This window comes from Podarcis cretensis, assembly GCF_951804945.1.
Source record: "Podarcis cretensis genome assembly, chromosome: 6".
Taxonomy (NCBI): domain Eukaryota; kingdom Metazoa; phylum Chordata; class Lepidosauria; order Squamata; family Lacertidae; genus Podarcis; species Podarcis cretensis.
This window is the reverse complement of record NC_137175.1, coordinates 93,301,765-93,315,436: the sequence shown is the minus strand read 5'-3', so window position 1 is coordinate 93,315,436 and position 13,672 is coordinate 93,301,765.

Sequence of the window (13,672 nt, the reverse complement as noted above, 5' to 3'; positions counted from 1 at the left end):
TAAATAGAATTATCCCTCGACGTCTGAAGAACTTTTTTTTCAAAAATCCCTAAGCCGCGCGGTCACAATTACAGCAAAAATCTGACATTCTGCAATTCACTCAAAAATGGTGCTGAACTGTTGCAAACGATCCCCTGAAAGGTTTTTCGGTGGAAACAGATGCGTTTTTATCATCGGAAACAGAATTAGCCCTCGACATCTGAACAACTTTTTTTTGCAAAAATCCCTAAGCCGCGCGGTCACAATTTCTTCAAAATTTCTGACGTTCTGCAATTCACTCAAAAATGGTGCCAAACTGTTGCAAACAATCCCCTGAAAGGTTTTTCGGTGGAAACAGATGTGTTTTTATCATCGGAAACAGAATTAGCCCTCGACATCTGAACAACTTTTTTTTGCAAAAATCCCTAAGCCGCGCGGTCACAATTTCTTCAAAATTTCTGACGTTCTGCAATTCACTCAAAAATGGTGCCAAACTGTTGCAAACGATCCCCTGAAAGGTTTTTCGGTGGAAACAGATGCGTTCTTTTAATCGTAAATAGAATTATCCCTCGACGTCTGAAGAACTTTTTTTTTCAAAAATCCCTAAGCCGCGCGGTCACAATTACAGCAAAAATCTGACATTCTGCAATTCACTCAAAAATGGTGCTGAACTGTTGCAAACGATCCCCTGAAAGGTTTTTCGGTGGAAACAGATGCGTTTTTATCATCGGAAACAGAATTAGCCCTCGACATCTGAACAACTTTTTTTTGCAAAAATCCCTAAGCCGCGCGGTCACAATTTCTTCAAAATTTCTGACGTTCTGCAATTCACTCAAAAATGGTGCCAAACTGTTGCAAACAATCCCCTGAAAGGTTTTTCGGTGGAAACAGATGTGTTTTTATCATCGGAAACAGAATTAGCCCTCGACATCTGAACAACTTTTTTTTGCAAAAATCCCTAAGCCGCGCGGTCACAATTTCTTCAAAATTTCTGACGTTCTGCAATTCACTCAAAAATGGTGCCAAACTGTTGCAAACGATCCCCTGAAAGGTTTTTCGGTGGAAACAGATGCGTTCTTTTAATCGTAAATAGAATTATCCCTCGACGTCTGAAGAACTTTTTTTTTCAAAAATCCCTAAGCCGCGCGGTCACAATTACAGCAAAAATCTGACGTTCTGCAATTCACTCAAAAATGGTGCCAAACTGTTGCAAACGATCCCCTGAAAGGTTTTTCGGTGGAAACAGATGTGTTTTTATCATCGGAAACAGAATTAGCCCTCGACATCTGAACAACTTTTTTTTGCAAAAATCCCTAAGCCGCGCGGTCACAATTTCTTCAAAATTTCTGACGTTCTGCAATTCACTCAAAAATGGTGCCAAACTGTTGCAAACGATCCCCTGAAAGGTTTTTCGGTGGAAACAGATGCGTTTTTATCATCGGAAACAGAATTAGCCCTCGACATCTGACCAACTTTTTTTTTCAAAAATCCCTAAGCCGCGCGGTCACAATTTCTTCAAAATTTCTGACGTTCTGCAATTCACTCAAAAATGGTGCCAAACCGTTGCAAACGATCCCCTGAAAGGTTTTTTGTTGGAAACAGATGCGTTTTTTTAATCGTAAATAGAATTATCCCTCGACGTCTGAAGAATTTTTTTTTTCAATAATCTCTAAGCCGAGCGGTCACAATTACAGCAAAAATCTGACATTCTTCAATTCACTCAAAAATGGTGCTGAAGTCTTGCAAACGATCCCCTGAAAGGTTTTTCGGTGGAAACAGATGCGTTTTTATCATCGGAAACAAAAGTAGCCCTCGACGTCTGAACAACTTTTTTTTGCAAAAATCCCTATGCCGCGCGGTCACAATTACAGCAAAAATCTGACATTCTGCAATTCACTCAAAAATGGTGCTGAAATGTTGCAAACGATCCCCTGAAAGGTTTTTCGGTGGAAACAGATGCGTTTTTTTAATCGTAAATAGAATTATCCCTCGACGTCTGAAGAACTTTTTTTTCAAAAATCCCTAAGCCGCGCGGTCACAATTACAGCAAAAATCTGACATTCTGCAATTCACTCAAAAATGGTGCTGAACTGTTGCAAACGATCCCCTGAAAGGTTTTTCGGTGGAAACAGATGCGTTTTTATCATCGGAAACAGAATTAGCCCTCGACATCTGAACAACTTTTTTTTGCAAAAATCCCTAAGCCGCGCGGTCACAATTTCTTCAAAATTTCTGACGTTCTGCAATTCACTCAAAAATGGTGCCAAACTGTTGCAAACAATCCCCTGAAAGGTTTTTCGGTGGAAACAGATGTGTTTTTATCATCGGAAACAGAATTAGCCCTCGACATCTGAACAACTTTTTTTTGCAAAAATCCCTAAGCCGCGCGGTCACAATTTCTTCAAAATTTCTGACGTTCTGCAATTCACTCAAAAATGGTGCCAAACTGTTGCAAACGATCCCCTGAAAGGTTTTTCGGTGGAAACAGATGCGTTCTTTTAATCGTAAATAGAATTATCCCTCGACGTCTGAAGAACTTTTTTTTTCAAAAATCCCTAAGCCGCGCGGTCACAATTACAGCAAAAATCTGACGTTCTGCAATTCACTCAAAAATGGTGCCAAACTGTTGCAAACGATCCCCTGAAAGGTTTTTCGGTGGAAACAGATGTGTTTTTATCATCGGAAACAGAATTAGCCCTCGACATCTGAACAACTTTTTTTTGCAAAAATCCCTAAGCCGCGCGGTCACAATTTCTTCAAAATTTCTGACGTTCTGCAATTCACTCAAAAATGGTGCCAAACTGTTGCAAACGATCCCCTGAAAGGTTTTTCGGTGGAAACAGATGCGTTTTTATCATCGGAAACAGAATTAGCCCTCGACATCTGACCAGCTTTTTTTTTCAAAAATCCCTAAGCCGCGCGGTCACAATTTCTTCAAAATTTCTGACGTTCTGCAATTCACTCAAAAATGGTGCCAAACTGTTGCAAACGATCCCCTGAAAGGTTTTTTGTTGGAAACAGATGCGTTTTTTTAATCGTAAATAGAATTATCCCTCGACGTCTGAAGAACTTTTTTTTTCAATAATCTCTAAGCCGAGCGGTCACAATTTCAGCAAAAATCTGACATTCTGCAATTCACTCAAAAATGGGGCTGAAGTCTTGCAAACGATCCCCTGAAAGGTTTTTCGGTGGAAACAGATGCGTTTTTATCATCGGAAACAAAAGTAGCCCTCAACGTCTGAACAACTTTTTTTTGCAAAAATCCCTAAGGCGCGGTCACAATTACAGCAAAAATCTGACATTCTGCAATTCACTCAAAAATGGTGCTGAAGTGTTGCAAACGATCCCCTGAAAGGTTTTTCGGTGGAAACAGATGCGTTTTTTTAATCGTAAATAGAATTATCCCTCGACGTCTGAAGAACTTTTTTTTCAAAAATCCCTAAGCCGCGCGGTCACAATTACAGCAAAAATCTGACATTCTGCAATTCACTCAAAAATGGTGCTGAAGTGTTGCAAACGATCCCCTGAAAGGTTTTTCGGTGGAAACAGATGCGTTTTTTTAATAGTAAATAGAATTATCCCTCGACGTCTGAAGAACTTTTTTTTCAAAAATCCCTAAGCCGCGCGGTCACAATTACAGCAAAAATCTGCCGTTCTGCAATTCACTCAAAAATGGTGCTGAAGTGTTGCAAACCATCCCCTGAAAGGTTTTTCGAGGGAAACAGATGTGTTTTTATCATCGGAAACAGAATTAGCCCTCGACATCTGAACAACTTTTTTTTGCAAAAATCCCTAAGCCGCGCGGTCACAATTTCTTCAAAATTTCTGACGTTCTGCAATTCACTCAAAAATGGTGCCAAACTGTTGCAAACGATCCCCTGAAAGGTTTTTCGGTGGAAACAGATGCGTTTTTATCATCGGAAACAGAATTAGCCCTCGACATCTGACCAACTTTTTTTTTCAAAAATCCCTAAGCCGCGCGGTCACAATTTCTTCAAAATTTCTGACGTTCTGCAATTCACTCAAAAATGGTGCCAAACCGTTGCAAACGATCCCCTGAAAGGTTTTTTGTTGGAAACAGATGCGTTTTTTTAATCGTAAATAGAATTATCCCTCGACGTCTGAAGAATTTTTTTTTTCAATAATCTCTAAGCCGAGCGGTCACAATTACAGCAAAAATCTGACATTCTTCAATTCACTCAAAAATGGTGCTGAAGTCTTGCAAACGATCCCCTGAAAGGTTTTTCGGTGGAAACAGATGCGTTTTTATCATCGGAAACAAAAGTAGCCCTCGACGTCTGAACAACTTTTTTTTGCAAAAATCCCTAAGCCGCGCGGTCACAATTACAGCAAAAATCTGACATTCTGCAATTCACTCAAAAATGGTGCTGAAATGTTGCAAACGATCCCCTGAAAGGTTTTTCGGTGGAAACAGATGCGTTTTTTTAATCGTAAATAGAATTATCCCTCGACGTCTGAAGAACTTTTTTTTCAAAAATCCCTAAGCCGCGCGGTCACAATTACAGCAAAAATCTGACATTCTGCAATTCACTCAAAAATGGTGCTGAAGTGTTGCAAACCATCCCCTGAAAGGTTTTTCGGTGGAAACAGATGTGTTTTTATCATCGGAAACAGAATTAGCCCTCGACATCTGAACAACTATTTTTTGCAAAAATCCCTAAGGCGCGCGATCACATTTTCAGCAAAAATCTGACGTTCTGCAATTCATTCAAAAATGGTGCTGAACTGTTGCAAACGATCCCCAGAAAGGTTTTTCGGTGGAAACAGATGCGTTTTTATCATCGGAAACATAATTAGCCCTTGACATCAGAAGAACTTTTTTTTTGCAAAAATCCCTAAGCCGCGCGGTAGCAATTTCTTCAAAATTTCTGACGTTCTGCAATTCACTCAAAAATGGTGCCAAACTGTTGCAAACGATCCCCTGAAAGGTTTTTTGTTGGAAACAGATGCGTTTTTTTAATCGTAAATAGAATTATCCCTCGACGTCTGAAGAACTTTTTTTTCAAAAATCCCTAAGCCGCGCGGTCACAATTACAGCAAAAATATGACATTCTGCAATTCACTCAAAAATGGTGCTGAACTGTTGCAAACGATCCCCTGAAAGGTTTTTCGGTGGAAACAGATGCGTTTTTATCATCGGAAACAGAATTAGCCCTCGACATCTGAACAACTTTTTTTTGCAAAAATCCCTAAGCCGCGCGGTCACAATTTCAGCAAAAATATGACATTCTGCAATTCACTCAAAAATGGTGCCAAACTGTTGCAAACGATCCCCTGAAAGGTTTTTCGGTGGAAACAGATGCGTTTTTATCATCGGAAACAAAAGTAGCCCTCGACGTCTGAACAACTTTTTTTTGCAAAAATCCCTAAGCCGCGCGGTCACAATTTCAGCAAAAATATGACGTTCTGCAATTCACTCAAAAATGGTGCTGAAGTGTTGCAAACCATCCCCTGAAAGGTTTTTCAGTGGAAACAGATGCAAACTGTTGCAAACCATCCCCTGAAAGGTTTTTTGGTGGAAACAGATGTGTTTTTATCATCCGAAACAGAATTAGCTCTCGCCATCTGAAAAACTTTTTTTTCAAAAATCCCTAAGCCGCGCGGTCACAATTTCAGCAAAAATCTGACGTTCTGCAATTCACTCAAAAATGGTGCTGAACTGTTGCAAACGATCCCCAGAAAGGTTTTTCGGTGGAAACAGATGCGTTTTTATCATCGGAAACAAAAGTAGCCCTCGACGTCTGAAAAACTTTTTTTTGCAAAAATCCCTAAGCCGCGCGGTCACAATTTCTTCAAAATTTCTGACTTTCTGCAATTCACTCAAAAATGGTGCCAAACTGTTGCAAACGATCCCCTGAAAGGTTTTTCGGTGGAAACAGATGCGTTTTTATCATCGGAAACAGAATGAGCCCTCGACATCTGAACAACTTTTTTTTGCAAAAATCCCTAAGCCGCGCGGTCACAATTACAGCAAAAATCTGACATTCTGCAATTCACTCAAAAATGGTGCTGAAGTGTTGCAAACGATCCCCTGAAAGGTTTTTCGGTGGAAACAGATGCGTTTTTTTAATCGTAAATAGAATTATCCCTCGACGTCTGAAGAACTTTTTTTTCAAAAATCCCTAAGCCGCGCGGTCACAATTACAGCAAAAATCTGACATTCTGCAATTCACTCAAAAATGGTGCTGAACTGTTGCAAACGATCCCCTGAAAGGTTTTTCGGTGGAAACAGATGCGTTTTTATCATCGGAAACAGAATTAGCCCTCGACATCTGAACAACTTTTTTTTGCAAAAATCCCTAAGCCGCGCGGTCACAATTTCTTCAAAATTTCTGACGTTCTGCAATTCACTCAAAAATGGTGCCAAACTGTTGCAAACAATCCCCTGAAAGGTTTTTCGGTGGAAACAGATGTGTTTTTATCATCGGAAACAGAATTAGCCCTCGACATCTGAACAACTTTTTTTTGCAAAAATCCCTAAGCCGCGCGGTCACAATTTCTTCAAAATTTCTGACGTTCTGCAATTCACTCAAAAATGGTGCCAAACTGTTGCAAACGATCCCCTGAAAGGTTTTTCGGTGGAAACAGATGCGTTCTTTTAATCGTAAATAGAATTATCCCTCGACGTCTGAAGAACTTTTTTTTTCAAAAATCCCTAAGCCGCGCGGTCACAATTACAGCAAAAATCTGACGTTCTGCAATTCACTCAAAAATGGTGCCAAACTGTTGCAAACGATCCCCTGAAAGGTTTTTCGGTGGAAACAGATGTGTTTTTATCATCGGAAACAGAATTAGCCCTCGACATCTGAACAACTTTTTTCTGCAAAAATCCCTAAGCCGCGCGGTCACAATTTCTTCAAAATTTCTGACGTTCTGCAATTCACTCAAAAATGGTGCCAAACTGTTGCAAACGATCCCCTGAAAGGTTTTTCGGTGGAAACAGATGCGTTCTTTTAATCGTAAATAGAATTATCCCTCGACGTCTGAAGAACTTTTTTTTTCAAAAATCCCTAAGCCGCGCGGTCACAATTACAGCAAAAATCTGACGTTCTGCAATTCACTCAAAAATGGTGCCAAACTGTTGCAAACGATCCCCTGAAAGGTTTTTCGGTGGAAACAGATGTGTTTTTATCATCGGAAACAGAATTAGCCCTCGACATCTGAACAACTTTTTTTTGCAAAAATCCCTAAGCCGCGCGGTCACAATTTCTTCAAAATTTCTGACGTTCTGCAATTCACTCAAAAATGGTGCCAAACTGTTGCAAACGATCCCCTGAAAGGTTTTTCGGTGGAAACAGATGCGTTTTTATCATCGGAAACAGAATTAGCCCTCGACATCTGACCAGCTTTTTTTTTCAAAAATCCCTAAGCCGCGCGGTCACAATTTCTTCAAAATTTCTGACGTTCTGCAATTCACTCAAAAATGGTGCCAAACTGTTGCAAACGATCCCCTGAAAGGTTTTTTGTTGGAAACAGATGCGTTTTTTTAATCGTAAATAGAATTATCCCTCGACGTCTGAAGAACTTTTTTTTTCAATAATCTCTAAGCCGAGCGGTCACAATTTCAGCAAAAATCTGACATTCTGCAATTCACTCAAAAATGGGGCTGAAGTCTTGCAAACGATCCCCTGAAAGGTTTTTCGGTGGAAACAGATGCGTTTTTATCATCGGAAACAAAAGTAGCCCTCAACGTCTGAACAACTTTTTTTTGCAAAAATCCCTAAGGCGCGGTCACAATTACAGCAAAAATCTGACATTCTGCAATTCACTCAAAAATGGTGCTGAAGTGTTGCAAACGATCCCCTGAAAGGTTTTTCGGTGGAAACAGATGCGTTTTTTTAATCGTAAATAGAATTATCCCTCGACGTCTGAAGAACTTTTTTTTCAAAAATCCCTAAGCCGCGCGGTCACAATTACAGCAAAAATCTGACATTCTGCAATTCACTCAAAAATGGTGCTGAAGTGTTGCAAACGATCCCCTGAAAGGTTTTTCGAGGGAAACAGATGTGTTTTTATCATCGGAAACAGAATTAGCCCTCGACATCTGAACAACTTTTTTTTGCAAAAATCCCTAAGCCGCGCGGTCACAATTTCTTCAAAATTTCTGACGTTCTGCAATTCACTCAAAAATGGTGCCAAACTGTTGCAAACGATCCCCTGAAAGGTTTTTCGGTGGAAACAGATGCGTTTTTATCATCGGAAACAGAATTAGCCCTCGACATCTGACCAACTTTTTTTTTCAAAAATCCCTAAGCCGCGCGGTCACAATTTCTTCAAAATTTCTGACGTTCTGCAATTCACTCAAAAATGGTGCCAAACCGTTGCAAACGATCCCCTGAAAGGTTTTTTGTTGGAAACAGATGCGTTTTTTTAATCGTAAATAGAATTATCCCTCGACGTCTGAAGAATTTTTTTTTTCAATAATCTCTAAGCCGAGCGGTCACAATTACAGCAAAAATCTGACATTCTTCAATTCACTCAAAAATGGTGCTGAAGTCTTGCAAACGATCCCCTGAAAGGTTTTTCGGTGGAAACAGATGCGTTTTTATCATCGGAAACAAAAGTAGCCCTCGACGTCTGAACAACTTTTTTTTGCAAAAATCCCTAAGCCGCGCGGTCACAATTACAGCAAAAATCTGACATTCTGCAATTCACTCAAAAATGGTGCTGAAATGTTGCAAACGATCCCCTGAAAGGTTTTTCGGTGGAAACAGATGCGTTTTTTTAATCGTAAATAGAATTATCCCTCGACGTCTGAAGAACTTTTTTTTCAAAAATCCCTAAGCCGCGCGGTCACAATTACAGCAAAAATCTGACATTCTGCAATTCACTCAAAAATGGTGCTGAACTGTTGCAAACGATCCCCTGAAAGGTTTTTCGGTGGAAACAGATGCGTTTTTATCATCGGAAACAGAATTAGCCCTCGACATCTGAACAACTTTTTTTTGCAAAAATCCCTAAGCCGCGCGGTCACAATTTCTTCAAAATTTCTGACGTTCTGCAATTCACTCAAAAATGGTGCCAAACTGTTGCAAACAATCCCCTGAAAGGTTTTTCGGTGGAAACAGATGTGTTTTTATCATCGGAAACAGAATTAGCCCTCGACATCTGAACAACTTTTTTTTGCAAAAATCCCTAAGCCGCGCGGTCACAATTTCTTCAAAATTTCTGACGTTCTGCAATTCACTCAAAAATGGTGCCAAACTGTTGCAAACGATCCCCTGAAAGGTTTTTCGGTGGAAACAGATGCGTTCTTTTAATCGTAAATAGAATTATCCCTCGACGTCTGAAGAACTTTTTTTTTCAAAAATCCCTAAGCCGCGCGGTCACAATTACAGCAAAAATCTGACGTTCTGCAATTCACTCAAAAATGGTGCCAAACTGTTGCAAACGATCCCCTGAAAGGTTTTTCGGTGGAAACAGATGTGTTTTTATCATCGGAAACAGAATTAGCCCTCGACATCTGAACAACTTTTTTTTGCAAAAATCCCTAAGCCGCGCGGTCACAATTTCTTCAAAATTTCTGACGTTCTGCAATTCACTCAAAAATGGTGCCAAACTGTTGCAAACGATCCCCTGAAAGGTTTTTTGTTGGAAACAGATGCGTTTTTTTAATCGTAAATAGAATTATCCCTCGACGTCTGAAGAACTTTTTTTTTCAATAATCTCTAAGCCGAGCGGTCACAATTTCAGCAAAAATCTGACATTCTGCAATTCACTCAAAAATGGGGCTGAAGTCTTGCAAACGATCCCCTGAAAGGTTTTTCGGTGGAAACAGATGCGTTTTTATCATCGGAAACAAAAGTAGCCCTCAACGTCTGAACAACTTTTTTTTGCAAAAATCCCTAAGGCGCGGTCACAATTACAGCAAAAATCTGACATTCTGCAATTCACTCAAAAATGGTGCTGAAGTGTTGCAAACGATCCCCTGAAAGGTTTTTCGGTGGAAACAGATGCGTTTTTTTAATCGTAAATAGAATTATCCCTCGACGTCTGAAGAACTTTTTTTTCAAAAATCCCTAAGCCGCGCGGTCACAATTACAGCAAAAATCTGACATTCTGCAATTCACTCAAAAATGGTGCTGAAGTGTTGCAAACGATCCCCTGAAAGGTTTTTCGGTGGAAACAGATGCGTTTTTTTAATAGTAAATAGAATTATCCCTCGACGTCTGAAGAACTTTTTTTTCAAAAATCCCTAAGCCGCGCGGTCACAATTACAGCAAAAATCTGCCGTTCTGCAATTCACTCAAAAATGGTGCTGAAGTGTTGCAAACCATCCCCTGAAAGGTTTTTCGAGGGAAACAGATGTGTTTTTATCATCGGAAACAGAATTAGCCCTCGACATCTGAACAACTTTTTTTTGCAAAAATCCCTAAGCCGCGCGGTCACAATTTCTTCAAAATTTCTGACGTTCTGCAATTCACTCAAAAATGGTGCCAAACTGTTGCAAACGATCCCCTGAAAGGTTTTTCGGTGGAAACAGATGCGTTTTTATCATCGGAAACAGAATTAGCCCTCGACATCTGACCAACTTTTTTTTTCAAAAATCCCTAAGCCGCGCGGTCACAATTTCTTCAAAATTTCTGACGTTCTGCAATTCACTCAAAAATGGTGCCAAACCGTTGCAAACGATCCCCTGAAAGGTTTTTTGTTGGAAACAGATGCGTTTTTTTAATCGTAAATAGAATTATCCCTCGACGTCTGAAGAATTTTTTTTTTCAATAATCTCTAAGCCGAGCGGTCACAATTACAGCAAAAATCTGACATTCTTCAATTCACTCAAAAATGGTGCTGAAGTCTTGCAAACGATCCCCTGAAAGGTTTTTCGGTGGAAACAGATGCGTTTTTATCATCGGAAACAAAAGTAGCCCTCGACGTCTGAACAACTTTTTTTTGCAAAAATCCCTAAGCCGCGCGGTCACAATTACAGCAAAAATCTGACATTCTGCAATTCACTCAAAAATGGTGCTGAAGTGTTGCAAACGATCCCCTGAAAGGTTTTTCGGTGGAAACAGATGCGTTTTTTTAATCGTAAATAGAATTATCCCTCGACGTCTGAAGAACTTTTTTTTCAAAAATCCCTAAGCCGCGCGGTCACAATTACAGCAAAAATCTGACATTCTGCAATTCACTCAAAAATGGTGCTGAAGTGTTGCAAACCATCCCCTGAAAGGTTTTTCGGTGGAAACAGATGTGTTTTTATCATCGGAAACAGAATTAGCCCTCGACATCTGAACAACTATTTTTTGCAAAAATCCCTAAGGCGCGCGATCACATTTTCAGCAAAAATCTGACGTTCTGCAATTCATTCAAAAATGGTGCTGAACTGTTGCAAACGATCCCCAGAAAGGTTTTTCGGTGGAAACAGATGCGTTTTTATCATCGGAAACATAATTAGCCCTTGACATCAGAAGAACTTTTTTTTTGCAAAAATCCCTAAGCCGCGCGGTAGCAATTTCTTCAAAATTTCTGACGTTCTGCAATTCACTCAAAAATGGTGCCAAACTGTTGCAAACGATCCCCTGAAAGGTTTTTTGTTGGAAACAGATGCGTTTTTTTAATCGTAAATAGAATTATCCCTCGACGTCTGAAGAACTTTTTTTTCAAAAATCCCTAAGCCGCGCGGTCACAATTACAGCAAAAATCTGACATTCTGCAATTCACTCAAAAATGGTGCCAAACTGTTGCAAACGATCCCCTGAAAGGTTTTTCGGTGGAAACAGATGCGTTTTTATCATCGGAAACAAAAGTAGCCCTCGACGTCTGAACAACTTTTTTTTGCAAAAATCCCTAAGCCGCGCGGTCACAATTTCAGCAAAAATATGACGTTCTGCAATTCACTCAAAAATGGTGCTGAAGTGTTGCAAACCATCCCCTGAAAGGTTTTTCAGTGGAAACAGATGCAAACTGTTGCAAACCATCCCCTGAAAGGTTTTTTGGTGGAAACAGATGTGTTTTTATCATCCGAAACAGAATTAGCTCTCGACATCTGAAAAACTTTTTTTTCAAAAATCCCTAAGCCGCGCGGTCACAATTTCAGCAAAAATCTGACGTTCTGCAATTCACTCAAAAATGGTGCTGAAGTGTTGCAAACGATCCCCTGAAAGGTTTTTCGGTGGAAACAGATGCATTTTTATCATCGGAAACAGAATTAGCCCTCGACATCTGAACAACTTTTTTTTGCAAAAATCCCTAAGCCGCGCGGTCACAATTTCTGCAAAAATCTGACGTTCTGAAATACATTCAAAAATGGTGCTGAACTGTTGCAAACGATCACCTGAAAGGTTGTTTGCTGGAAACAGATGCGTTTTTATCATCGGAAACAGAATTAGCCCTCGACATCTGAACAACTATTTTTTGCAAAAATCCCTAAGGCGCGCGATCACATTTTCAGCAACAATCTGACGTTCTGCAATTCATTCAAAAATGGTGCTGAACTGTTGCAAACGATCCCCAGAAAGGTTTTTCGGTGGAAACAGATGCGTTTTTATCATCGGAAACAAAAGTAGCCCTCGACGTCTGAAAAACTTTTTTTTGCAAAAATCCCTAAGCCGCGCGGTCACAATTTCTTCAAAATTTCTGACTTTCTGCAATTCACTCAAAAATGGTGCCAAACTGTTGCAAACGATCCCCTGAAAGGTTTTTCGGTGGAAACAGATGCGTTTTTATCATCGGAAACAAAAGTAGCCCTCGACATCTGAACAACTTTTTTTTGCAAAAATCCCTAAGCCGCGCGGTCACAATTACAGCAAAAATCTGACATTCTGCAATTCACTCAAAAATGGTGCTGAAGTGTTGCAAACGATCCCCTGAAAGGTTTTTCGGTGGAAACAGATGCGTTTTTTTAATCGTAAATAGAATTATCCCTCGACGTCTGAAGAACTTTTTTTTCAAAAATCCCTAAGCCGCGCGGTCACAATTACAGCAAAAATCTGACATTCTGCAATTCACTCAAAAATGGTGCTGAACTGTTGCAAACGATCCCCTGAAAGGTTTTTCGGTGGAAACAGATGCGTTTTTATCATCGGAAACAGAATTAGCCCTCGACATCTGAACAACTTTTTTTTGCAAAAATCCCTAAGCCGCGCGGTCACAATTTCTTCAAAATTTCTGACGTTCTGCAATTCACTCAAAAATGGTGCCAAACTGTTGCAAACAATCCCCTGAAAGGTTTTTCGGTGGAAACAGATGTGTTTTTATCATCGGAAACAGAATTAGCCCTCGACATCTGAACAACTTTTTTTTGCAAAAATCCCTAAGCCGCGCGGTCACAATTTCTTCAAAATTTCTGACGTTCTGCAATTCACTCAAAAATGGTGCCAAACTGTTGCAAACGATCCCCTGAAAGGTTTTTCGGTGGAAACAGATGCGTTCTTTTAATCGTAAATAGAATTATCCCTCGACGTCTGAAGAACTTTTTTTTTCAAAAATCCCTAAGCCGCGCGGTCACAATTACAGCAAAAATCTGACGTTCTGCAATTCACTCAAAAATGGTGCCAAACTGTTGCAAACGATCCCCTGAAAGGTTTTTCGGTGGAAACAGATGTGTTTTTATCATCGGAAACAGAATTAGCCCTCGACATCTGAACAACTTTTTTTTGCAAAAATCCCTAAGCCGCGCGGTCACAATTTCTTCAAAATTTCTGACGTTCTGCAATTCACTCAAAAATGG